This window comes from Chlorocebus sabaeus, chromosome 9 (assembly GCF_047675955.1).
Source record: "Chlorocebus sabaeus isolate Y175 chromosome 9, mChlSab1.0.hap1, whole genome shotgun sequence".
Lineage (NCBI taxonomy): Eukaryota > Metazoa > Chordata > Mammalia > Primates > Cercopithecidae > Chlorocebus > Chlorocebus sabaeus.
The window spans coordinates 36,927,025-36,954,933 of NC_132912.1; the positions used below are offsets into that span (position 1 = coordinate 36,927,025).

Below are 27,909 nucleotides of genomic sequence, written 5' to 3' on the forward strand. Positions count from 1 at the left end.
TGTGGCTGAACGTTCCCCTAATTTGTGTTTTGGGAAAAAATACCCTTATTACATGTGATACGATCTGATATTTTGTATTTTGGATTCTGATCAGTGTTTTTCAGATCCTTTAATGGATCACAAAATCAACTTAGTGGGTCATGATGACCACCTTAAAAAATCAAATAGAAGCAGTCATGCAAAGATGGGATGGGAAACAGCGAAGAAGATACCCATACACTGTGGTCAGTATTTTGGAGCTAAGTCCATATTTTGGACTTCCTAATCCCCTCTGTTTCTTACATAATTTGTGCCTGGTTGTATGAAACTTGAGACAGATGAGTGGTTATGGCTGTGGGTTCTGAAGTATGAAGTCTGGACTCTTGACTGTGTTACTCAACAGCTGTGTGACATGGGCACTTGACCTACTTACCTTGTGTTTAAAATGGGGATAATAACATTTCTTATCTAGTTGCAAGAATTCAAGGAAATAATGCAGTGCTTGGCACAGAATCAACATTCAGGAAATATTAGCAATTATATTTCTTTCACTTTTATTTTCCCCAAATATTAAGTACTCTGTTTTGTCTTAATTCAGCTTTTCCTAGCTTGCTAAGTAGGACCAAGGGAAGAGATGTGTGTATTGACATAGAGGGCTCTGGAAGCCAGATTGCTACAGGCAGCAGATATCAAAGAGAAAGAATCACAAGGGGAAACTGAAAGCCCAAGGGTCACAGCGGAGGGCCTCAGTCCTTCCAGTGCTAAACCTCCAAGGTCCAAGGTTTTATTTTCTTAAAGAAAGCAGTTCCTCTCTTTAATAACGACACTTTTGGCCCTAGCTTCTCGCTTCCTGTCTAGGTCAAATTCCAGTTTGTTATAGAAACTTGACTGAACATGAGTGTGTATTTTCCCACAAATTTCTACTTGACATTCCTTGAGGTTGTGATCCTTGCTTGGGTACCTTTACTGTTGGCTATCTTCTGTTCACTGCGTTTACTTTTTCCTGCATCTGGCAAAACAACGTTTTTTTTTTTTTTTTTTTTTTTTTAATACCTGGGATTTCAAGAGAAAGTATATTGAACAATACGATGAGAAGACTATATTCTACAATGCCATCTTTCAGAGGCAAAAGTATTCTATAGGAAAAACATTTAATACATTTGGTGTATGCTTCTTACCTATTTCCACTCCAAAAAATAACAGATGACATGTACCTGTGAAACACTCCCATAAGGTATACCTAGAAACTCAAAAAAATTACGATTTTTAGAAATGATATATATAAAACATTTTGTAAGCATGTAAACTATGAAATTAACAATTTAAAGGTTTCTTAAAATTGTTTTGCAAGGAAAAACATAAATATCACTGTTTTAAAAATATGCAGAACTTTAAAAAACGTTAATTTTTCTATACCTCTGCTCTACAGAAAAACATTGTTACAATTATGTACAGCCTTTACAAATTCCTCTTACATCATTTGATAATTAAAGCTATTTAATATTCAGATAAAATATACAAATATTTTTTCAAATCAGAACATTTAAAAACACGTAGATTTTTCTGGAACAATAAACATTTTTATTTTTAACCAGCTCAAATCTCGAATTAAAACCCAATATTCCCGTCATCACTCTTTCCTATAAAAATACGACAGCGTTTTCAATGAGAGTGTAAACAAACCATTGTTTCAGGTTTTACTTACAACTGGAGCTGCCTTGCAAAATCCCTGCCCTGGCCATCTGCCGTGGTTCCAAATAAGTTTACAAAAGTGAATCTTGCCATTTTCAATACTTCCTTCTTTGGGTCTATTTATTCCGAAGCCTGTTTTTCTCATTCTTTTTTTTTTTTCCCCCCAAGACAGATTTGTGTGAGCTACTTTTTTACCATAACATTTGTTTTTTCTGCTTATGAGAGTGTAAGAATTCCAGAAGCCAAATGTTAATATTTTGTTGTCAGTTCTTTGAGCCTTCATTTTTTCCGTCTATTGAGCCCCCTCTAACCATAACTCTGTTTCTGAGGGCATAAAAGAGCGAAGAGGCCCGGCGCGGTGGCTCACACCTGTAATCCCAGCACTTCGGGAGGCCGAGGCGGGTGGATCACGAGGTCAAGAAATGGAGACCATCCTGGCTAACACGGTGAAACCCTGTCTTTACTAAAATTACAAAAAATTAGCCGGGTGTGGTGGCGGGCGCCTGTAGTCTCAGCTACTCAGGAGGCTGGGGCAGGTGAATGGAGTGAACCCGGGAGGCGGAGCTGGCACTGAGCCAAGATCGCGCCACTGCGCTCCAGCCTGGGCAACAGAGCGAGACCCCGTCTCAAAAAAAAAAAAAAATTAGCCGGCTGTGGTGACGCGCGCCTGTAATCCCAGCTACCCAGGAGGCTGAGGCAGGAGAATCGCTTGAACCCGGGAGGCGGAGGGTGCAATGAGTCGAGATCGCGCCACTGCACTCCAGCCTGGGAGACAGAGAAACACTCGCCTCAAACAAAAAAGTGGGGAGCAGAGAGTGGGGCGTGGACACGGGAAGGTATCGTGAGATGACTGGTGGGGGGGGCTGGAAAGTTTGTCCTGGCGAAGAAGTGAACATGTTTATCCGGATCACCGTTTGTTAAACTTAATGGAGGTGAACAGCAACCCGTGAGTAGCTTCACCCAGCCGAAACGGGAAATCCTGCAGGCCAGGCAGAAGCTGAAATCTGCAAGGAACGGGCTGGGCTGGAGGCGGCGCCAGGGCAGGAGGGGCAGGTGGGGGCCCGCGGGAGCCATGAGCCGGAGCCGGAAGGGCGGGACCTAAGGGGCAGGGCCTAACCAGGTGTGGGAGGGGCCGAGTCAAGAGATGGGCGGGGTCTGGGCGGAATCTACCGGGAGCCGCGTCGAGCCGGGGCGGAGCGAATACCCCTGGGAGAGCTGTCTTCTCAGGGCTGAGGAACGGCCTGCACCTGATGGAGAGCAAATGGCTGTTTCCACACGTGGAGAACTTTTAACGAACACGTGAGGAAGGCGGGCAATGTCTGTGGAAAAACTACCTCACAACCCAGGCGTCCTACTCCAGCCCTCAGGGCGACAGCTTGTTTACAGTATTTCTGAAGGTCTCCGTCCCCTTTTGTCGGCCCCTCCTCCTTCGCTAACCCCGGCTTCGGGCTTTGAGTAAGGCTTTGGTAGAGGAGAGGCCGCCGCAGGCGCCCCGGCTGGCGAAGACCACTGGCATGCCGATTCTGAGGCCTTCTGCGCCCGCGCGCGGTGTCCGCGACGGGGCGGTGCGTGGAGGTCGGGGGCGTGTCTCCCGCCGCAGCGCCGTGGGCGGGGCGAGGGCGGAGCCTGGGGGCCAAGTGGCCGGCGCCGGCTGGCCTGACCTCCCCGAACGCTGGGCCCGTGACGTCACCCCGCCGTGACGCGCACGCTGTAGGAAAACTGTAAGTTTACGAGAATTCCTGCAGCTCCTTGGGCTTGCAGGGCCCGTTGGCAGCTGGCAGCCCCGGCGGTGGTGGTGGCTGTGGGGGCGTCAGTTCCTTGGGTAGCCGCCGATTGTGACGAAGGGACAGGTGCCTGCTCAGAGTGGCAGCGCGTCCTGCTGGGCGGGAGGGATCTGGGGTGCGGGAGGCGAGGCCGCGCCCCGTGGGGCAGGGCTAGCACCTTTTCCCCTGGGGCGGGGAGCGTCCCCGAGCCTGGGAGCGAGGCCTTAGAAGGGGCGGAAAGTCCAAATGGAGAGTGCCTTTTTTTCTTCTGTGATAAAGGGACTTAGATTCCTCTTCTCCCTCTTAGCCCTGGAGTTTGACACGTGAAGTCGGGGATGGAGGATTTCTCTTAGAGACTAGGAATCCTATGTCCTGGCCGTTGGGATCTCGCAAGTGACCAAGTCGTCGTGGACACATTTATAAGATAACCACTTGCTGCCTTAGTTTTCTTTTTGTGTAAAATGGAGGTACAGCAGCCTCTGGCCTCCCTAATGGTCGTTCCCACAGCACTAGGAACACGTGAGATAACACAAGTGTGTAAATTTGCTAGGAGAAAGCTTATACACAGACACTTGGTTATTCTGAGGAATGTGGTAGCCGCTGGCCATTTGACCAGGAATCTTGTAGACGGGGAACTTTTTCACTATTTTGCCTACCCCCGACAACCTTCCATCCATCTGATCCTATACCACACTGGAGCCTGTTGGGTGATATGAACTGTTGTCACTAAACTTGATAGAATGAGGATCCCAAGAAATAACAGGTATCATTAGCATGGTACTCTTGACAATTACAATGCCCCCGTTGTCTGGGTTTTGCAGAGGAAGCTTTCAGTATGCTGGAACTAGCACATTATACACAACATAGACTCACTGAGTTTTAAGGATTGCTGTAAAAAATTAAAAGAATGAGAATATCCAGTCATCGTATCTGACTGCTTGAATATTTTCGTCAAGGGGTAGTACATTATCGATTAGTTGTTTCTAGACTATAATGCCTCTCAAACTCCAGGACTAGTATTTGTCAGGAACTTTGAAGGGAAGAATACTGTGCACACTTCAGGGTGTATTTATACAGGAGCTCGAGAGTTCACATTTCTGTAAATTCATTTCAGGAGTGTGATATCCTTTCATCTAGGTGGGAGGAGCCTTTGAATCAGAAAGCAGGGCTTCTAATTTTTGTTCTATTCGTTAACTAGCTTCGCGTCCAAGGACAAGTCACCCAAACTTGGAACTGTGTTTTTCTTATCTAAAATGAGAGCCGATGGTATATCTGCTGTTGGTTTTTCCAGGATCAAATGAGATCACGAGTGTGTAAATGAAAGGCTTTCTAAGTGTGCTATTGTTATTAGGAGATTTGCATTGGTCGCCTACCCTGGATGAGATGTGAGTCAGAAATCTCTAGAAATAGAGTAGTAAAGAAGACAGCCTCCAGCCTAGCAGGGCTCATGTTGCTGTGGGAAATAAACGAACAATACGTGCATAATGTAATTTCAGATAGTCCTAAGTGCAGTTAAGGGGAGGAAGAAGAGAGAAGGACAGTGGGGGAACAGGGAAAGTTGTTTTTGGTAGGATCTGTCAGGAAGAGCCATTCAAAGGCAGGGGACACTTGAATCAATTGAAGTGTGAGGGAAAAAGCCTGAGGTAAGAAGGTTTCAGAGAGGAATAATAATAGCAATGAACACTTAAAAAAAGTAGAGCTTACCATATGTAAGGCACTATTGTGAACACTAAATTAGAGTTTTACAAGTCTCATGGTATAACCTAATATCTCCATTTCATAGATGAGGCAACTGACACACAGAAAGGTGTCAAATTTGCCAAAGGTTGCACAGCTAAAACGCTGTAGAGACTATCTGAATGTGGGTGGTCTGACATCAGAGTCCAGGCTCCAGGTGACTGTAGTTTCGGCCTCACAGCAGGAACAGCACAGCACAATGCTCTGAGGTGGTCCAGACACAGCAAGAGTGTTTAGAGTACAGCAGGGAAGGGGGAAAGTGGTGGCCAATGATGGTCAAGGGCCAGGCAGGCTGTGGGGTCCCTTGTAGGCTGTGGTGAAGTAAAGGTGTTATTTTAACTGTGGTGGAAAACCACTGGAAGGTTTGCATCAAGGGACTGGTGTCTGATTTAAGTTTTATTATATGGAGAATTAACTGTAGATTAGAGTGGGTGGGGTGGAGTGAAAATGGGGGAAAGCTGCTGTGCCCTGCCGGTGAGATGATGGTGGTTTGGGCTGGGGTAGGTAGTTGTGAAGATGATGGTCAGCGGTAGAACTGATGATGCGTTTTGAAGGTAGAGCTGACAGGATGAGCTGATGTGGAATTTGAGGAAAAGGGAGAAGTGATGATTTCTTAGGGTTAGCCTGGAACAACTAGAAGTATAGTGGTGCTGTTTACTGAGGAAAATTACAAATTTAGTTTTGCACAAGTTCTAAATGCCTGTTAGACGTAGTCATAACAACAGTGCTAGTGAAAATAGTAAGTACTATGTAAGTGTAAACTGAGTCCCAGGCAGGGTTTTAACTACTTTTACCTATATTAATTCATTTAATCATCATAAGAATTATATGTGCAAGCAACCATTATTGTCCCCATTTTACACACGAGAAAATAAAGGCAAAAAGAGGTTATAAGTGACTTGTCTGAAGTCACCCAGATTGTGAGTGATGTAGCTCGGATTCAAACCTAAGCAGTGTGGCTTTGGAGTCCATGCATTGAATCCCTGTAACCACCTCCGAGCGGACATGTTGAGTATGCATGCCTGTGAATTTGGAACTCAGGGGAAGGTCAGGGTTGCAGATACCCATTTATTTTTCTGAAGAGAAAGCCTGCTTTTATATTTCATCTAAGCTTTGGTTGGCTGTAGGAGAAAGATTATAGGCAGTGGGACTGTGCTAACTGGTCTTTCATTATGTACCTGACTGGGTTCATGCAGCCAGTGTCTGGTATTCCCCTGCCCATTCTGCCACTGTAGGTTCCATAGGGGCAAGGTCTATCTCTTTAACTTCTCTATCTCTAGTCCCTAATCCAGTGCCTGCTGTGCAGTAGATGTTAGGGATGACTTTATATGCTGGGCATTTGGTTAGGTGTTGGAAGTTCAGAGATGAATAAAACATAGTTCTTTACCTAGAGGAGCAGAGTATGAGGAAAAACCTGTGGGAATAAGATTAGAGTAGACTAAATCCATAAATACATGCTGATTAGTTCATTCTGGTTTTTTGCACCCTCCCCTCCTCAGCTTCCATGACTTGTGAGATGGGGCATGAAAAGGGCAAAGAGGCAGAAGAATGCCTAAGCTGTTGCAGGATGAAGTTGAGGCTCCCCAAGAGTCCTTTTCAACAAAAGAATTACTCAAAATCATGCATATTTTACTGTATTTATATTAGTTTTATTTGGCAATGATAGAATTTTTACCAAATGAAATAAATTCTGATATTTGACTATCCTTGTGAAGTGGTGAGTTTTTTCAGTTCTGTTACCTCAGTGTTGACAGGGCTCACCAGAGAAATAAGGGAGTTGGCTTGAAATGTTGCAGCTTGCATAATAGAGGGTGATGGAGGGGCTGGGTGAGGTATTCAGGCAGGTTTCCACCAGTTTAAGTGTATTATGCCAAAGTTCCACATATTGGAATAAGTTTGAATTTCTCTGCTGACCATCTCTAACATTGACATGTATTTTTTTTTTTTTTTTTTTTTTTGTCATAGAAAGGGGATCTGGTGATGTATGTCATAGGTGGAATTGCAGATTACATCTTGTATAGCTGGAACATTGTAGAACATGGAGACTAAAACAATACAAACAAAAAAAGATGTGTCTTGTTCTTGTAGATCTTTCATGGCATACCATAACCTCAACAGTTGTCACAATTTTGTTACTTCCTAACATGAGTATTTCAAATTTAAACCATTTAAGGATTGTATAAAATTGCACTGCTATAGATTTTATGGTTAATTTCAGAATTTTTTAAAGTATATAAAATTATATTTTGTTTTAAGCTTTCATTGGGAAAGTATCTAAATAACCCAATCTATGATTACTCCTAAACAGGAGCCCTCTACTAACATAAATGTAGAGGGGTGCCGTCTGATTTTGCAGTTCACAACATTTTAAATCTGCTCTTGTAGCTTCCCTACATTTAATGGAGTTGAAATGGTTAGTCTTTATTTATACTACATTTGCAGTTAGTTTCCCAGGAACATCAGATACCCATATATGGTATAAAGTAAAATTGCATAGTCAATAGCCTACTGATGCTCAGGCGATATTAACTTTTAAGTTCAGGCTTAGTGAGGGCAGGTTGATGGTTATTTAATTGTGTCAGGTAGCTCCCAGCAGAGGCGAATGATGGTAAGTTCTACCTGAAAACAACAGGAGCCTCTGTTTCTAACACTGACCATGTGAAATATAACATCCTAGATAGTAAGTCAGATTCCTTTTAAAATTTACATTTGCACAAACAAATTTTAAACTTTTATGAGTAATTTTATATATATGAAGATTGTTTGTTGTTGAAAACAGTGTGTCTAGCCCAGTGATAGTACATACTGAGTATTTAAATAATTTTTTGAATTAAATTTATTTTTTAAATTATACTTTAAGTTCTAGAGTACATGTGCACAACATGCAGGTTTGTTACGTATGTATACATGTGCCATGTTGGTGAAATGTACCCATTAACTCGTCATTTACATTAGGTATATCTCCTAATGCTGTCCCTTCGCCCTCCCCCTACCCCACCATGGGCCGCGGTGTGTGATGTTCCCCTTCCTGTGTCCAAGTGTTCTCATTGTTCAGTTCCCACCTATGAGTGAGAACATGCGATGTTTGGTTTTCTGTCCTTGCAATAGTTTGCTCAGAATGATGTTTTCTAGCTTCATCTATGTCCCTACAAAGGACATGAACTCATCCTTTTTTATGGCTGCATAGTATTCCATGGTGTATATGTGCCACATTTTCTTAATCCACTCTCTCATTGATGGACATTTGGGTTGGTTCCAAGTCTTTGCTATTGTGAATAGTGCCACAATAAACATACATGTGCATGTGTCTTTAGAGCAGCATGATTTATAATCCTTTGAGTATATACCTAGTAATGGGATGGCTGGGTCAAATGGTATTTCTGGTTCTAGATCCTTGAGGAATCGCCACACTGTTATCCCACAATGGTTGAACTAGTTTACAGTCCCACCAACAGTGTAAAAGTGTTCCTGTTTCTCCACATCCTCCCCAGCACCAGTTGTTTCTTGACTTTTTAATGATCGCCATTCTAACTTGTGCGAGATGGTATCTCATTGTGGTTTTGATTTGTATTTCTCTGATGGCCAGTGATGATGAGCATTTTTTCATGTGTCTGTTGGCTGCATAAATGTCTTCTTTTGAGAAATGTCTGTTCATATCCTTTGCGCACTTTTTGATGGGGTTGTTTGATTTTTTCTTGTAAATTTGTTTAAGTTCTTTGTAGATTCTGGATATTAGCCCTTTGTCAGATAGGTAGATTGTAAAAACTTTCTCCCATTCTGTAGGTTGCCTGTTCACTCTGATGGTAGTTTCTTTTGCTGTGCAGAAGCTCTTTAGTTTAATTAGATCCCATTTGTCAATTTTGGCTTTTGTTGCCATTGCTTTTGTTGTTTTAGTCATGAAGTCCTTGCCCATGCCTGTGTCCTGAATGGTATTGTCTAGGTTTTCTTCTAGGGTTTTTATGGTTTTAGGTCTAACATTTAAGTCTTTAATCCATCTTGAATTAATTTTGGTATAAGGTGTAAGGAAGGGATCCAGTTTCAGCTTTGCACATATGGCTAGCCAGTTTTCCCAGCACCATGTATTAAATAGGGACTCCTTTTCCCATTTTTTGTTTTCGTCAAAATTCTACTTGCAGTCACTTTTTTTTTTTTTACATTATTATCTTCAACTCGTATATATTTGCAGTAGTAGCTGGATGCTTGTTTGTGTACTTTACACTGTAAATGTTTGAATATATTTAAATAATTTATATAAGTAGCACTTAGTTTTGCTTCATGTCACATTTGGTTGCTTGCGAATCATGAGGTCAGGAGATTGAGACTATCCTGGCTAACACGGTGAAACCCCGTCTCTACTAAAAAATACAGAAGAAAAAAAACTAGCTGGGCGAGGTGGCGGGCGCCTGTAGTCCCAGCTACTTGGGAGGCTGAGGCAGGAGAATGGCTTAAACCCGGGAGGCGGAGCTTGCAGTGAGCCGAGATCCAGCCACTGCACTCCAGCCTGGGCGACAGAGCGAGACTCCATCAAAAATAAAAAAAAAAGAAAAGAAAATCTTTACGTTTGATTTTAACACATAACACTAATGGCTAATAATTAGTAAGTCTAGGTGGAGACTAAGCTTTAGTGACAGGTTAACCAAGTTTTAACCCCAAAACACCCAGAAGAAAATTCTTAGGGAATGTTAAGCAAAACCAGTATGTTGATGAAAGGAATAATTTAACCATAACTACGTAGCTATTATTCTTCAAGTTGTTACCATTCTACAGGGAGTATTTGCTTATTTGGTTCTTAAATTACAAAGCTGTTAATTTCAATTTGCATTGCAAGCCACCAATCAGTGTGAAATAAATACTGGAAGATGATACTGTGATGAATCTGAGCTCAGAATGATTTTTTACTTTCCAACACACTCTGGGGACATTTGGCAATGTCTAGAAAACATTTTTGGTTGTCACATTTGTGTGTAGGGGCATTACTCCTAGCATCTAGTGGATTGAGGCCATTATAGCATGTCACTGAATGTCCTACAATGTATAAGACAACTTCTCAACAACAGAAAATTATCCAGTTCAAAATGTCAGTACTCCTGATGTTGAGAAATCCTCTAATATCTTTTTTCCCTTCCCTCCCTCCCTTCCTCCCTTCTTCCTTCCGTTCCTTTTTTTTTTTTTTTTTTTAAATACTTTAGAAATGGAGGTGGTAGATTTAAGTGGCAAATGCCTGACTTGGACAAAGGATTGTGTTGTACTGCTTTTAGTCTGTTGGATAGCTGAGCTAATTTGGTTCTTTTACTGAATGGGAAATAATTCTTGAATCTAATAATAGTAGCCTTGAATTTTTTTGGTTGCCAGTGTGTCTAGTGTTTTTACATTTGTTTTTGGTTATGAATATATTTCTTACTAAAATTAATTTAATCTGGACTTTATATAATCCTGGATTGTAATAGGTTTCCTAGTGTGAATTCCCTTTATTGTTGTATATGTTAAATTAGCTATCTCGGAGTTTCATGGTTTATATCTATCAAAATCCTTTTCACATTAATTTTCATTTTTGATTGTTACGAACAGTCCATAAAATGTATAGGATGTGTATTATCCTCACTATTAGACCAATGAAGAAACAGACTTAGATTAAATGACTTTCCATATGTGTTAGCAAGTTAGTGATGAAAGCAAATCTAGAACTGTATACCTAGCAATCTTTTAAAGTTATCAGTTATTGTTATCCCATTTAATCGTCTTGACAGTACTGTGAAATAGAGTTATTACTCTCATTTCATGGAAAAGGAAACTGGTTTTGAGATATTAAATAACCTATTCAGTGTCACCCAACTCATAATGTAGTTTGGCTGTTTCCACTGAGCTGTTTTGTGTCTTCAGATATTCTCCAATAAATAAATCTGACAATTTCTGGATAAATTCACAAAGTCTTTGCCTAACTTAATTTTAGGTCTCTTGATACTTATGTTGCCACTTGAATCATTGGTAATTCAGTGTTTGTAAGCCTATTCTAATTTGACTTAACTAGAAACTTATCTGAGTTTTGGTAAACCGTACTTGCTGAGTAGGGGAGAACCATGCTTGCAGAACATGGTCCTTTAAACACGCAGAGATGTTTTTATATAGGATTTTGAGGAAGCACAGAGTTTGAGATTGGCTGATTTTGAAAAGTGCAAAAATTTAAGGATTAGCCAGCTTTAAAGTTAGAGTTTAGAGACTGACGGGCTTTGAGGAGCAAAGGTACTGAAGCGGGCAGTTGCTGATTGGCTTACTTTGTTGACAAAGTACTTACGTGGAAATGTTGAGTAGACTTTAAGGATTGATTGGGGTAGAGTTAAAACTGGTTTTGTGGTTACTTGTTTCCAGCTTACGACTAGAGCCAAAGAACAATCTTTTCCTTTCTTGAAGTTGAAGAATACGTACTTTTTATGTCAAACATGTTAATGTTAGCCATGGCACTAATATAACATACTTTTGATTTTTCTTTTCTTCTGAAACTTAAAAGAAAATTGGATGTACAACTATCACTTGTTTTCTATCAATTTCAGGATTATATATTTGGAACCCAGGCTGCCTCAAGGATTATTTTTATATATAGTTCAAAAGGTAATATATTATTTGTGGAAATATATTAATGCTTTAAAAATTATGGTGAAAGCTGTGTTGCTTTTATGTCTATTTTTTTTTCTCTTGTGGGAGTGTGTTGTATTATGTGCCTGCCAAAATTAGTCTTGATAGATGCCAATTACAGATCTAGAAGTGTGTTGTTTTTGCTGTTATTAGAGATATATCTAGAAGTGATTACTTTTTGAAAGTTACTTGGAAATTATTCTTATCAACATTATGAAGGATTAATGATTATATTGCATATATTTTACAGAACAAGGCAAGCAAAATATTTTAGTATTTGCAAATCATGTCACTATAATTATTATATCATAGTAACATTTATATAAAGTATTAGGTTGGTGCAAAAGTAATTGCGGTTTAGGACCATGAATTTTAAATCATAAGTAGACTCAGACACATCTTTATTAATCAGAATAGGAAGCATTATAATCAACATATTTTTGCCAATGAGAAATAAGTTTGTTCATTCCCATAACTTAAAAATTCATGCTTTGGGATTTGGAAAGCGTTTTCTGCTTTCCAAAAGCCTGCTGGTTTTGGAAGCATTTTCCTTTCAAATAGTTGTCGAGATGCTTGAAGAAGTGGTAGTTGACAAGAGGTCAGGTGAATATGGCAGATGAGGCAAACTTCATAGCTCAATTCATTCAGCTTTCGAAGCGTTAGTTGTGTGTCGTGCGGTTGGGCATTGTCATGAAGAAGAATTGGGCCCTTTCTGTTGACCAATGCTGGCTGCAGGTGTTGCACTTTTCAGTGCATCTCATTGATTTGCTGAGTGTACTTCTCAGATGTAATGGTTTCACCAGGATTCCGAAAGCTGTAGTGGCCCGGGTGTGATGGCTCACGTCTGTAACCCCAGCACTTTGGGAGGCCGAGGTGGGTGGCTCACCTGAGTTCAGGAGTTTGAGACCAGCCTGGCCAACATTGCGAAACCCCATCTCTACTAAAAATACAAAATTAGCCAGGCATGGTGGCATACACCCGTAGTTCCAGCTAATTGAGAACTGAGGCAGGAGAATTGCTTGAACCTGGGAGGTAGAAGTTGCAGTGAATTGAGATCGCACTGCTGCACTCCAGTCTGGGTAACAGAGTGAGACTCCGTCTCAAAAAAAAAAAAGGAAAAGAAGAAAGCTGTAGTGGATCAGACTGGCAGCAGACCACCAAACAGTGACTATGACCTTTTTTTGGTGCAAGTTTGATTTTGGGAAGTAATTTGGAGCTTCTTCTAGGTCCAGGCACTGAGCTGGTCGTTGCCAGTTGTATAAAATCCACTTTTTGTCACACGTCACAATCCGATTGAGAAATGGTTCGTTATTGTTGTGTAGTATAAGATGAGATGGCACTTCAAAATGACGATTTTAAAAAATTTTCCCTCAGGTCCTGAGACACCCACTTATCCAGCTTTTTCAACTTTCCAATTTGCTCCAAGTGCCAAACGACCATAGAATGGTCAACATTGAGTTCTTCGGCAACTTTTCACGTAGCTGTAAGACTATCAACTTCAATGATTGCTCTCAATTGGTCATTGTCAACTTCTGATGGCCGGCAATGAGGTTCCTCATTTTCAGTCTCCTTTGCAAAATCTCTTGAACCACCCACTGCATTGTACTTTTGTTAGTAGTTCCTGGGCCAAATGCGTTGTTGGTGTTGTAAGTTGTCTCTGCTGCTTTATGAACCATTTTGATCCCGAATAACAAAATCACTGGAATTCGCTATTTGTCTAACATCATTTCCATAGTCTAAAATAAACATAAACAGCAAGTAATAAATCATTAGGAACAAAAACATAAAGTGAGAAATGTCCATTAAAATGATATGTAACATAGCCACATTTATTTTAAAAATGTATTCCAATATCAAATGGCAAATTCCAGCAATGCAAAACCTGCAATTAATGTTTGCACCAACCCAATATTTCAGTTGTTTAACATTTATTTAGAATATTTTTCTTTTTCAGAATGAAATAAAGAACTGCTGTACTATCTATAACTATTTACTCTGTGACAAAACTTCTTTTAAATTGATCTTTCACAGTAATATTTTAAATTATTATTTTCCTATGGAGATGTTAAAATAAATTTAGGGCATTCATTATCTTAGAAGTTATAGAAGTCAGAATGAGTTTTTGGTGTAATTTCTTTTTTGTATTGAAGTTTTATTTTTAAATGCCCTAAGTGCTGTCTGTATTTACATATGTAATAAGCTCATAACATGTTAAAAAATGGGTGCTGTTGTAAGCTGAGATCACGCCACTACACTCCAGCCTGGGTGACAGACTGAGACCCTGTCTCAAAAAAAAAAAAAAAAAAAAAGTTGCTGTTGTTTTTATATGCAGCCTCTATTTCCTTCCTTAATCTACAGGTTTTGTGTCATACCTTCATTCCTGCCTTCCAGGTAGGAATAATCCACTGTTAAAACTATGTTTGTGATTTAGATATTTTTATGGGAAAACTCTTTAAAAATGTAAAGTCTGATTCTTGTCTCTGTTGACAGACCAAATTTCTGAACTGTGTGATAGTCAACCTTAAGAGGTTAATCTTAGCCTAATGTGAAAATTAATACTATAGTTAATATATTATAAAATTACTTATATATTATGACATTGACATTATGAACAATAAGTAATATTGTTTTTGACAGAGCTGTTGTTTAACTACTAAAAGATATTGAAACATTGTTGTCTTTAACAGTTAAACTTTACAAATTTATACTAAGGAGAAATAAGAAAAACCTTTTTATCTGGGAATGCAAGCTCCTTTAAATTATCAGGCCCAGAAAGGCATTTAAAATGTAACAGCAGTCACATCTCATTCCCCATAGAGCTAAATAATGACCCCTTCAAGCTGCTTGCTATTGGGGCTCCAGACTAACTGACGCCAAGTACCCATAAAATGCCATGTATGCTGTAGTTCAACAACATACACCCAATCACCAAGCAATGTTATTTTTGTAAACCAATGAGAATTTCTGATGAACAGCTTTTGTAATTGCCCCCTCTCCTGATTCGTCCTTTGTTTCTTTAAAAACTTGAGACTCTCTTTTGTTTTCTGGAGCACTCAGCTAGGCAACTTGGAAGTTTCGTCCCTGGCTGCAGTCCTCAACCTTTGTGCTTGAATAAACTCTAAACTACAGTCTGACCCTTTTGATTATTTTAGGTTCACACTAAATATGTACTTAAAATTCTTAGGAAAAAATTGACTCCTGAATATGGTTACTAGGATTATTCTTGTTGTCTGCAGTATGAAATAAATGGATTTGAAATGTGTTTTTCTCTGTGTACATGCAGTGAAGAGTTGGGCTCTTATTTGCCTAGTGATATGATAAAGAATCCTAGGTTTGGTTATCTTTTGTAGTAAAATGAAAAAAAAAGAGTTACATGTTCTTCAATAAAAGACTTATTTTCTAGTTTTTGCTAGTATAATGGGTAAAATGGTAGCTCAAATTTTAATTTGCATTTTTTTAATTACTAGTGAGTGAGAGTGAGATTCTCTTCATTCACTTGTATGGATTTCACTTACAGTTCCAAATTTAGCAAATAAAAATACAGATACCTTGTTAAGTTTGAATTTCAGGTAAGCAACAAATAATTTTTTAGTGTAAGTATGGGCCATGCAATATGCAGGACATACTTCTACAAAAAACAATAATTATTTATCTGAAATTCAGATTCAGTGGGGCATGCTGTATATTATCTGGCAAACTTAAATTCACTTTCTGTGAATTGTCTGCCTCTACCTTTTTGTCAGATTTTCATTTGCACTTTCTATCTTTTGGTTGTTGTTTTTGCAACAGTTCTTGGCATAGACTGGATTTTAATCCCTTGCCTTTTTTAGATGTTGCAAACATATTCTTCCAGTCTTTTGCCTATCTTCTAATTTTGTCTGTGGTGTCCAATTCATCAAAGTTGATGCCATCAAAATTTTTCTGTGTTTATGCTTTTGAGATCTTGAATAAATCTTTCGTCATCCCAAGGTTGCAAATATGTTATTTAACTTTTTCTTTCATTAGCATTACAGTTTTATACATTGGTTTTTAATACATTTGGTATTTATTTTATGGGAAGAATATTAGGAGATGAGGTTAGAGAGGCAATGAAGGGGCACATTGTGTGAAGACTTGTTGGTCATTGTGAGGACTTTGGTTTTTATGCTAAGTGAAATAGGAAGCCCCTGGAGGGTTTGGAACAGAGGGTGCCATTGTCTGAACCATGCCTTTAAAGAAACTGATGACTATGGAGAATAGATTGTATGAGAGTGTGGCAAAGACTGCTAATTCTGCTCCAGTATCTAATTCCTCCTTTCTTTTACTACCAGAACCCCGTTGGTTTAGCCAGATACATGGCTATGCACATAGAGACTGTTTTTAAACTCCTCCTGCCAATAAGTATGGCTTTGTGATTATGTTTGGGCCAGTTAGAATAAGAATACAAGTGATATGTGAAAATTCTGAGTTATCTTTATAAATATAAGGTGCTTGTCCTGAACTTCGTCTGCCCACCTCACTCCCTTTCCCCCTAACTGAAAGCTGCAGCAGCTAGAATGGCAACAGTTACCTTGAACCTAAAGATCCCTCTGCCTGGGTTCGTGAATGACCTTGGAGAGCAGAACCAATGACTACTCTCCATCTTCTCCCTGACCGTCTGCCTATCTGTCTCTTGTTTCAAGGAAGAGAATAAACTTCTTTCTTGTTTTAGCCACTGGTTTTTGGCATCACTTTATTACAGCAGCTTAGCCCATAGCCTGTATAGTACAAAAATTGGCACCTGAAATGGTGTTCCAGAATTAAAAAGCTGAAATGTATAGCACTGGTTAAGTGGTTGGTCGACAGACAGTAGAAAACGTGTTATAGGCTAGAAAACTGGTGACCCTTATTACGCGGTGGCAAAATGTTCAGTGAGACTGTCATCTCTAATAACTTGGAGGAGAGTCAATTTGTCTACCCAGTTTGTACCTCCAGGGAGGTAGTTAGAAAGAATCAGACTGCTAATATGAGTTGACTAGTCCTTGCCAGTAACTACAAGAGGGCGTCAAATGAGAGAACAATTAGCCAGTTTGCAATTAGAGTTAAAAGGGAGGGAGTATATAGTTTTTAGTTATATAGCTAAAGGAGGTTCTCTCTGCCAATGGCCTGTGGTCTGAATTGACTGAGAGGCCAGTAATATGGGGCACTGCAGTGTTGGAAAAAATTGCTTCTCTATGCCAAACAGCAAGAGGTAAGATAGTCATTCTCAGGAATCTCCTGTTAGATTTTCTTGGCCTGACAGTGGCAGACAGTCCAGGCAAGGTTCAAATTAAGGATTTGCTTTTCCACCTCAACCAGTCATTTCAACTATGTAAAAGCTTCAGTTATAAGTACAAAATCTCAGTTCCCTACAACAACAAAGGTTTATTTCTTACTCATGACATGTTAGTTGTGGCTGTGTTCCACATACTTTGTTACTCCAGTGTTTAAGCCAAAGGAATAAGCCTGTTTGGGACATTGCCTTTCTTGTGACAGGCAAAAGAGATATGGCAGAACCAGTGTCTTAGAAGTGGCACGTGTTACTTTTGTTCATATTTTATCGGCCAAAGCAAGTCAAATGGCTGAGCCTGAAATCAGTCAGGTCAGAAGGGATATCTCAAGTCACATGGCCTGTCCTGATGTCAGTGGGTTGGAGTAGTATAAGCCTCCTGATGTGAATCAGATAATCTCAAGGTAGCTAACCTTCAATCAAGAGAGGGTTGAAGAGAGGGAGGAATGGCTGTGTCACAAAACAAGAGAGTTGACAAGCTTAATATCTATGACCAGATTAAATCCTTAGTTGTGGTTACTACTTTCTTGTGGAACTGACTGAGGCAAACAGACCTTTTGAAAATTTTAGGAGATTATGTTGCCAAAGATCCCATAAGTTTGGCTTGCAAAAGCCTCTGATGTTTTGATATTGTCTGTCACCTAAAGCAACCCTTGGTCCCAAATTTGCACCAGCAGTAACTAGGCTATTAGATCTTTGCTGTCCTCTTGGAGCATGTACTCTTCCAAGTCTGCTTCATGTATGACCAGAAGTGATACTGGAAAGGAAAAAATCTTCCAAAGGCAAAGCCAAGACTGCCAAGACACCTGGACAAGGGTCTTCCCCTCAGAGAATAGAATCTGAAATGAACCAAGGGACTTGCCTTCTTGCTAGAGCAGAGATACTTTGCAATTCCTTTCTAGAAGTATTTCATCTTTGATAAAAATAGGTGTTTGCTATTCTTTTATTTTCAGAATGGGAGACTTAATTGCATGAATCTCATTTGTATTCCACAGTTGTATTTTGGGTGTAATGGTGGTGGTGGAGAGCAGAGGTCATACTCTTTTGTTAGTTTGTGGAGCACTGCACTAGGAAGGAGCTACATGGATGTGCATGGGTTGAAGAGGGTTGTGTATTGCCCAGAGACCTAAACTTTAAGCTAAATCCAATAACTGGATGAGACTTCAAGTTATCCCTTTAGAAAGGAAATGACTATTCCAGAGTGGGAAGAAGGATGCTCTCCCACCTTTGATATGTATTTAGCTAGGCACATAACCGCTACATAGAAATTGTATTTCTTATGCTCCTTGTAGCCAGATGAAGCCACATTTCTAAGTTTTGACCAGAGGGATGAGAGTGGAAGTGACATATGCTACTTTTAAAAGCATATTTGTATTAAAAAAGCGGCTTGTTAGTCATATTCTTTTCCCTCCCATCCCCATAAATGAAGCATTGGTGAGTTAGCTTCAATCATGCATCTGAGGGCAGTGCCCCAAGGAGTGGTAAGAGAAGACAGGAGGAATCTTAGTCTCTGGATGACGTTGTGGAGCAAAGCTACTTACCTTCCCTTGACCACTTGTCTGCCTCTTGACTGTAACATGAGAGAGAAATAAATTCTTTTTTTATCTGAGCCACTATATTGGTCTTATTACAGGAGTTTAGCTTTTATCCTAGTTAATATAGATGGCAATGATGTAAGCAGGAAACAAATATAGAATGTTAGATTGGAAATTATTCTTGATTTTTTTCAGTTGAAGCTTTTCATTTATGTATTCTTTCTATGAAAATTTATTTTTCAGATTGTCTAATTATACCAACAGTTTAGAAATAAAGCTCTTACTTTAACATCACGCCTGTTATAATTATGCTATATTTATTTTTATTTTCATAAGTATATGCTTTACATATTTATATTAAAATTTTATATCCTGATATTTTCATGTGATATCTATTTTCTTTCTTGCTTTAGAGTTCTTATATTGCCTGGTTATTATTGTATAACACTCAGTTTTACTGTACTTAAAATTTTGTTATTATTGGTCACTGTGGACTAGTTATGTCCCCTCAAAATTCATATGTTGAGGCCCTAACCTTCCACATGACAGTACTGAAGAAGTGGCCTTTAAGGAGGTGATTAAGGTTAAGTAAGGTAGTAAGAATGGAGCCCTGATCAGATAGAACTGGTGCCCCTATAAGGAGAGGAAGAGATACCAGAGCTCTCTTTTCACTTATGTGAAGACACGGTAAGAGTATGGCCATCTGCTAGCAAGGAAGAGGGCTCTCATCAGAATCTGACAGTGCCAGCGCCATGATCTTAGACTGCAGCCTCCAGAACTGTGAGGAAGTCCCAGTCATGGTATGTCATTATTGCAGCTGAAGTTGATAGTATATTGGCATTTAGATTGCTTTCAGGTTTTCCTTCTATAAATAATGCTGTTTTTTTTTTTTTGTTTTTTTGTGTTTTTTTGAGACAGAGTCTCACTGTCCTGCCCAGGCTGGAGTGCAGTGGCGTGATCTCAGCTCACTGCAACCTCAGCCTCCCAGCTTCAAGCGATCCTCCTGTCTAAGACTCCCGAGTAGCTGGGATTACAGGCACACACCACTACACCTGGCTAATTTTTGTATTTTTAGTGGAGATGGGGTTTCACCATGTTGGCCAGGCTGGTCTTGAACTCCTAACCTCAGGTGATCCGCCTGCCTCAGCCTCCCAAAGTGCTGGGATGACAGGCGTGAGCCACCACGTCCGGCCATAATGCTGTATTCTTATAAAAATTATTTATTTGTTAAATTATCTTACATAGGACTCGAGCTGGAATAATTTTATTTTATCACTGGTAATAATGACAGAAACAATATTGATAGTAATAACAATGGCAATCAGCAATGATGATTTTAATAAAGACAGCTATGAGAATGACAAGATCAATAAGAGTAACAGACTGGGTATGGTAGCTCACGCCTGTAATCTCAGCACTTTGGAAAGCTGAGGTGGGAGGATTGCTTGAACCCAGGTGTTCAAGACTAATCTGGGTAACATAGCAAGACTTTGTATCTACAAAAAAATTTTTCTTTTAATTAACTGAGCATGGTGGCATATGCCTGTAGTCTCTGCTACTCAGGAGGCTGAAGTGGGGGGATGGCTTCAGCTCAGGAGTTGGAGTTATGATCACACCACTGTACCCTAGCCTGGGTGACAGAGTCAGACTCTGTCCCTAAAAATATATATATACATATAAATATATATATACACACACACACATATTTTTATATAATTATAACAGTAAGAACAATGACTAATATTTATTGCATGTTTACTGCATGCAGGCACTGTTTTAAGGGTTTATCTTATTTGATCCTTACAACAGATTTATGAGGTAAATACTGTTGCTCATGTTTTGTAGATAAGGCAAGTGAGCCACTGGGAGGTTGGGTACCTTCGCCGTCGTCACGCAGCTGATTAATGGTAAAGTGTAGATTCTTGCTAGGCTTTATTTGCCACAGAGCATGCTATGGACTGACTTGTATCGCCACCAAACTCATGTGGAAGCCCTAATCCTCAATGTTGATAGTAATTAGAGATGGGGCCTTTGGTAGATAATTAGGTTTAGATGAGGGCCTGAGGGTGGGGCCCTCATGATGTGAATAGTGCCCTTAAAAGAAGAGACACCGGAGAGCTTATTCTTGCTCTTCTGCTGCCATATGAGGACACAGTGTAAGGTGGCTGTCTGCCAGCCCAGAGTGGCCCTTATCAGAAAGTGACCATGCTGGCACCCTGATCTTGGACTTCTCAGCCTACAGAGCTGTGAGAGAATACATTTCTGTTGTTTAAGCCACCCAGTTAAATTTCTGTTGTTGTGGTAGCTCAGACAGACAAAGCCCATGTTCCTAACTGTGATGTGACATGATTAGAGGTTTTTTGTTTTTTGTTTTTTTCCCCAGATCACACAGTCAGTATAGCAAACTGGACTGCAAAGAAGGGGCCAAAAAAGTGGAAGGGACACTAAGAAAAAATAATGTTGCTGAAGCCAAGAGACGGGCATTTTAACATCAAGGATATCATTATTAAATTGATACACTTTGAGTGAATTTTCATTTAAGAAGTCACCTGTGCTTTGGGAAGAGCAGTTTTGTGTTTGCAGTCCAGATTGCAGAGGGTTAAGTAGGAAATGATGTGGGGTAGGGGAGACAGTAAAAACAGTTTAAACTCTTTTTTTCAAGGCTTGGCTGTGAAGGAAAAGAGGCAAATAGGAAGTGGCAAGAGAGACATAAAGTCTGGGGATGTATATTAGTTTGGTTCATTTTTTTAAATGAACCAAATGATGGGAGAAATGTGAGCATTTATGTGCAGTGGGGTAAAAGAAGAGAAGGAGAGAGAGAAAATGTGGAGGGGAAGTGGATAAATGATGGCATCAGAGCCCTAAGGAGGTGGATACCTGAAGTTGCAGATTTGCTTTGAGCAGGAAGTTTCTTTCCTACATCTTCCTGGCACCTTCCTCCACAGGGCCAGGAAGGAGGGAAGAATGTGAGTGTGGTTGTTGGTCAGTGAGGGTGGAGGAAACTGAGGGAGTCTGACCTAATAACCCCTCTTTTGTTTGTGTGGAGGTGATGCCATTTTCTGAGTGAAGGGGGAGTAGGAAGCTTGAAAGTGGTGGACGTTTGGGATTGAATCTGTGGGATGTGAGAGAGCCTAAGAGAGGATTGATGGCAGCAGTGAGAAGGGTCTGCTGAGGTGGGAAGCCATGTATTTGTGGAATTCCCAGCTTCTGTGGTTGGGGATTTTTATAAGAGTGCTCTCTAGACCAGGTATGGAATTAAAGAAGTAGACTCTTAGATGGGTTTAGGGAGTGTATGTGGAAGGATAAGACAGTAAGACAGTTGAGAATTTAGGCCAGGGAGTGAGGGGTTATTAGGTCAGACTCCCTCTGTTTCCTTCACCCTCACTGACCAGTAACCACACACACATTCTTACCTCCTTTCTGGCATTGTGGGGAAGAGTGTCCCTCTTTCTGAGAGATGAGATTCTGGGTTACAACGGATAAGAAGTGAAGCTTGGAGGATGGTTAATGGAATAGGAAAGATAGAGAGTGAAATGGGGAAAGACTGAGCGTAACAGATTTAAGAACAGAGTTGGTGTATGCAGTCATTCCTTCAATAAATGTGTATTGAGCATTTATCTTCTAGACACTGTTCTAGGTGCTATGGCCCCCTAGATCAAAACAGTGATCAAAACAAAATCTGCCCTTGTAGAGCTTAATTCCAATGGGGAGGTAGATGATTAACATATATTATGTGTATAAACATATATGTATATATATACACTTGTATGTATAATTTCAGATGGTAAGATAATGTCGAAAAGAAAATGAAATCAGGGAAGAGGCTCTGAGAAGTGACCTCTGAGCAAAGACATGAATGTCATCAGGGACACAGCAATGCAGATATCTGAGAGCATTCCAGGACAAGGAAATAGCACATATATGTGCAAAGCCCTGGCAGAGGCTTGTATGAGGAACAGCCATGGCACTGGGGAGCATGAGTGAGGAGGAGGACAGTGGTAATAAATTAGGGCCATGATACATTAGGGCCACTGTAAGCACCTAGGATTCTATTCAAGGGTCATGAAAAGCCATTGAAAGGTTTGAGTCAGAGAAGTACTTTTCTGAAGGCTCACACTGACTGCTTTTTGGAGAGTTGATTGGCCGTGGGCAATTAAGTAATCCAGAGGGGTAGAAGGACAAGAGATGGTGGTCCACATGTAACATATGGGAATTTGAGATTTCAGCAGTTGAGTGCTTCTGGATGAGAATCTTGTTGCTATTCCTTTAAGCAGACACACCCACTCCACAATAGACATTCTTTTCTGTGGATGAACGCCTGACCCTGACCCTTGGCTTATACCACACCCTTTCCTGTTTTTGACTCTCTTCCTCTCCAGCTCCATTATTCATTCTCCCATTTTGTCCTCACCTTGTCTTTCATATCTGATGTACATGGTTGTCTTCCTGGCCAAGACTTCCTCTAGATCTAGGTTTTCAGACCTTTTATTCACAGTCTGACTTCATACTTCAGTCTGCAGAAAACTTTGATGGAAGCCCCGTGTGTCAGCCAGGGGAAACTGAGTGAAAGGGGGGTCAGGAGTGCAGTGCTCTGCCCACTTGCAGTTGTCCTCTGACCTCCAAAGCAACTTTGAGATGCCTTCTGAGAACCTTTAGCCTGCCAGCTCACAGTGTGGGAAAGCCCCAGGTTGAACTGTTGCTCTTTTGCAGCAGCTCATCCCTGGGATCACCCCAGGCCATGCTCTCCCTGCTCAGCCTGTGCCTTCTTAATCCTCAGGGACCTGGCTTGCCTGACAGTGGTACGTGCAATACGAAGTGGTGTGCAGAAGGCACTCAGAACCATGAGGCATGCATGCTGCATCTTCCTGAGTGTTAGTTTTCCTCACTGGCTATTATTTAATCTACTACATTTTTATAGTAAAAATTAACATAGTTCTAATTACACACCATAAGTTCTGTCTATCCTTCTCAACAAAATCTTTTTTTTTTTTTTTTTAAAAAACAGGATCTCATTTTGTTACCCAGGCTGGAGTGCAGTGGTGCAATAATAGCTCACTGCAGCCTTGAACTCCTGGGCACAAGTGATCCTCCTACCTCAGCCATGCAAGTAAGTACCTAGAACTACAGATGTGTACTACCGTGTCTGGCTAATTTTTAATTTTTTTTTCTAGAGACAGGGTCTTGCTATGTTGCCCAGGCTGATCTAAAACTCCTGGCCTCCAGCTGTCCTCCCTTCTCAGTCTCCCAAAGTGTTAGAAACACAGGCATGAGCCATTGTGTCTAGCCAACAACTTTGTTGTTGACCCTAATTAAACATATTAAATGTTTTACGCCAAGAGGAAATAGATGTATTAGAGTTTAGAATGTAATATTTGTGTACAGTTTTTAAGGAAAAAAAATAAGATCAAGACATTTAAAGTTTGCCTGGGACACTTATGGTGATGCCTTTAGTCTTCTGGGGATGATTAGATCCCTCAGCTCTGAATTAGGACTGCTTTGATGGAAAAGGTTAGAACTACCTGTTTAAGTTGTCAGATTTGTAACTCTATATTTTCGTTTTGTTTAATGGAGCTATTGTAACGTTTTTATTCAGGATGGAATAGGAACTGGCCATGAGTTAGTCTCTGAATCATCAGGCTTTTCTGGTTAAAGGTAAACATAAGTATTTTCTTCTTTTAGCCATGTTTAATTTTAACAAATGTCATTAAAGTAAGCATTGTTGCATTATAAAAAGGATTGATAAGGCCGGGTGCAGTGGCTCATTTCTGTAATGTCAGCACTTTAGGAGGCCAAGGCAGGTGGATCACGAGGTCAGGAGTTTGAGACCAGCCTGGCCAATGTGGTGAAACCCTGTCTCTACTAAAAATACAAAAATCAGCCGAGTGTCATGGCATGTGCCTGTGATCCCAGCTACCCGGGAGGCTGAGGCAGGAGAATCGCTTGAACCCGGGAGGTGGAGGTTGCGGTGAGCCTAGATTGAGCCACTGCACTCCAGGCTGCTGGGTGACAGAGCAAGACTCCATCTCAAAAAAAAAAAAAAAAAAAAGATAAGAACCAGGTGATGGCCTAGATATTGGAGCAATACTCAAAAACAAGGTTGTCCTAGGACACAAAGTAAGTTTGATGCTTTTCATTTTTTTAAAAAAGAGTATCAATTGTGTTAAGCTCTGTAATGCTTCCTCTGAGTTGAGAGTGGATCTTTAAGATAAAACACTTCTTTGTCAGGACTGTTTGCAACTAAGGAATTTAAGGTTAAGAGTTTTGCATGACACTGCCAAATTATAAGACTAATGAGGGCGAAGATTTGATCATGTTCATGGATGCTTGTGAAATAGGAGTAGTGTGGCACCTCACATGTAATACTCAGTATTTTTTGAGTGAAGGAATGAACTATCCTTGGTGTAACTGTGGAAAATATTGTTAGGTTGTATAATAGATACAGGATAGCTTCCCTGCATCCATTGAGTTGAACAAGGCAGCCTTCCTGGATGTGTTGTCACAATGTTGCTATCAATATACTCTTTTAAATTAATAGAAGCAGAGGCACAGCTATACGTTTTCTTTTGAGTGCCAGTTATCAGGTCTGTTTAATCATATGCCAATTCTGTCTGCAAAATGGGGATAGCAACACACAATCTAGTAGCTGCACTAGTAGCAACACACAATCTAGTAGCTGCACAACGCAAGTAGCTGCACTAAGATTAGATGAGGTATACAGGGTAAGAGAAAATACTTGCAAATTGTATATCTGATAATGGACTTATATCCACATTTGTAAAGAACCTTTGCAGCTCAATATTAAAAAGACAAAAATACCCCATTAAAATGGGCAACGGATCTAAATAGACATTTCTCTAGGGAAGATTTATGAATGACTGATAAGCACATGAAAAGATGCTCAACGTTGTCACTCAGAGAGAGAAGCAAATCAAAACCACATAAGATGCTACTTCATGCCCGCTAGTTAGCTGTAATCTAAAGAAGATAACAAGTGTTGGTGAGCATGTGGAGTGATTGGAAGCTCCATACATTGCTGGTAGGAATTTAAAATGGGCAGCCACTTTAGAAATAGCTTGACAGTTCTTCAAAAGGTTAAAACATAGAGTTACCCTGTGTTACCTAGCAGTTTCACTCCTAGGTATCTGTGCAAGATAAATGAAAACATACGTACACACAAAAACTTATACACAAATGCTAGTAACATTATTCCTAATAGCTAAACAGTAGAAACAACCTAAATATCTATCAGCTGATGAATATATAAATAAAATGTGGTACATCCATACAATGGAATATTATTTAGCATTAAAAGCATAAAGGAATAAAGTACTGATACATGCTGTCACATAACAAAACATGCTAAGTGAAAGGAACAGACATAAAAGGCTGTATGTTGTATGATTCCATTTATATGAAATGTGCAGGGTAGACCAATCCATAGGGACAGAAAGTAGATTCATGAGCTGAGAGGGTTAGAGGAGAGAGATGGGGAAGGACTACTAATGGATAGGGAGTTTCATTTTGGGATGATAAAAACGTTCTAAAATGGCGGTGATGTTGGCACAACTCTGAATATACTTAAACCATGGAATTGTATATTTCAAAAGGGTAAATTGCATGGTATGTGAATTATACCTCAATAAAGCTGTTAAAAAAGAATAAGTGAGGTAATATGTGGGAATATACTTTGAGCTATTTGAAAAGATATTATTATTATTATTTCAGTTTGACTGTAAGGCCATTAAGTAATAGCAGGATGACTTAGATATTTTTCCTTGCTTGCAGGCCTGAGGTTTTTATGCCATGACTCAACTTTATAAGGCTGTAACTCAGCAATATAAAATATTGAAAATGTTGAAACATAAAATGAAAACTGCTTGGTCTACTGTTTATATTTAATAGGATTTTCTCAATCAGTTAATTAGCAATAAGTAGAATGTATCATTAAGGAATTAGATTTTAGAATCGTTAAATTTTAGAGCTGGCAGAAACTTCAAAAGTCATCTAGTCCCCCCTCATTTTGCTGTGTGAGAGAGCTGTCATAGAGAGGCCAAGATGTCTTATGTCGCAGCTTTGAGTAAATTCTAGAACTCAGTGTTCTTTCTGTTGACTATTTGGTTTCAGTGCTGTTAAGAGTGTTCTACTATTAAAGAACTAACACTCTTAATAGCTATTTAAATGCTTCCTATATACTAGGCACTCAGGTACTTTATATACGTTATCTTGGTTAATCTACACAAAGCTTATGAAGGCAGTTCATTTTACCTGTGTATTAGTTTTGTATTGTTGCTGTAATACAAAACAAAACAAACAAAAAAACAAAAAATCTGGCCGGATGCAGTGGCTAACACCTGTAATCCCAGCACTTTGGGAGGCCAAGGCAGGCGGATCACGAGGTCAGGAGATGGAGACCAGCCTGATGAACATGGTGAAACCCCATCTCTACTAAAAATACAAAAATTAGCCGGGCGTGGTGGCGTGCATCTGTCATCCCAGCTACTCAGGAGGCTGAGACAGGAGAATTGCTTGAACCCAGGAGAAGGAGGTTGCAGTGAGCTGAGATCACGCCACTGCACTCCATGCCCTCCAGCCTGGGCAACAGTGTGAGACTCTGTCTCAAAAAAACAAAACAAAACAAAACAAATAAACACCAAAAAAACCTTTGTGGCTTAAAACAACACAAATTTCTTATCTTACATTCTGGAGGTCAGAAGCCCAAAATGGACCTGATGTCCTGTTAGCAGGGCTGCCCTTCTTCCTGAAGGCTTAGGGGAAGTCAATTTTCTTGTCTTTTCCAGCTTCTGGAGGCTGCCTGCATTCCTTCACTTTTAGTCTCCTTCCATCTTCAGAGCCAGCAGTGACTGGGCAAATCTTTCTCACAGTGCTGTTTTTCTGGTTTTGATTGTTTTGCCCCCGCTTTCCCTTTTAAGAACCCTTGTGATTACTTTGGGCCCATCTGGATAATGCAGATACTCTCGTTATTTTAAGGTCCACTGATTACCAGCCTTAATTCTGTGTGCAACCTTAATTCCCCCTCACCAAATGAGTGGAAAAAACACATTCAAAATGGTTTTTTTTTTTTTTTTTTGTATTCTCTCAGCCAACAGCAATCAACACAGAAGACTTCTGTGATGACACGTATGGGAGTTTGCTCCCCACCACACCAAGCCATTTTGCAACAGACACCACCTGGGTTACCTTCAATTCAATGCTGACATCACCTGTAGAGAGTGTCAGATCCCCCATCTTTAGGCCTCAGTCTCACAGCAAGTCTCAGGAGGCTCTA

At 40.1% G+C, this 27,909-nt stretch overlaps 1 protein-coding gene across 30 annotated transcripts in view; it reads left to right on the plus strand.

The window, feature by feature from the left end:
* The first annotated feature begins 2,835 nt into the window (after positions 1-2,835).
* The window catches only part of ZNF438 (zinc finger protein 438), a 177,765-nt gene continuing 152,691 nt past the window's right edge, over positions 2,836-27,909 (plus strand). For 12 of the 30 annotated variants that reach the window (XM_073018876.1, XM_073018892.1, XM_073018898.1 and 9 more), the window contains exons 1-3: positions 2,836-3,392; positions 11,720-11,777; positions 14,160-14,192. The gene's annotated coding sequence lies outside the window, so the exon portion shown is untranslated. Of the gene's footprint in view, positions 3,393-11,719; positions 11,778-14,159; positions 14,193-23,628; positions 23,731-24,047; positions 24,276-27,909 lie in introns of those variants that run through there. The other 18 variants (XM_073018873.1, XM_073018896.1, XM_073018885.1 and 15 more) reach the window with 8 other exon arrangements.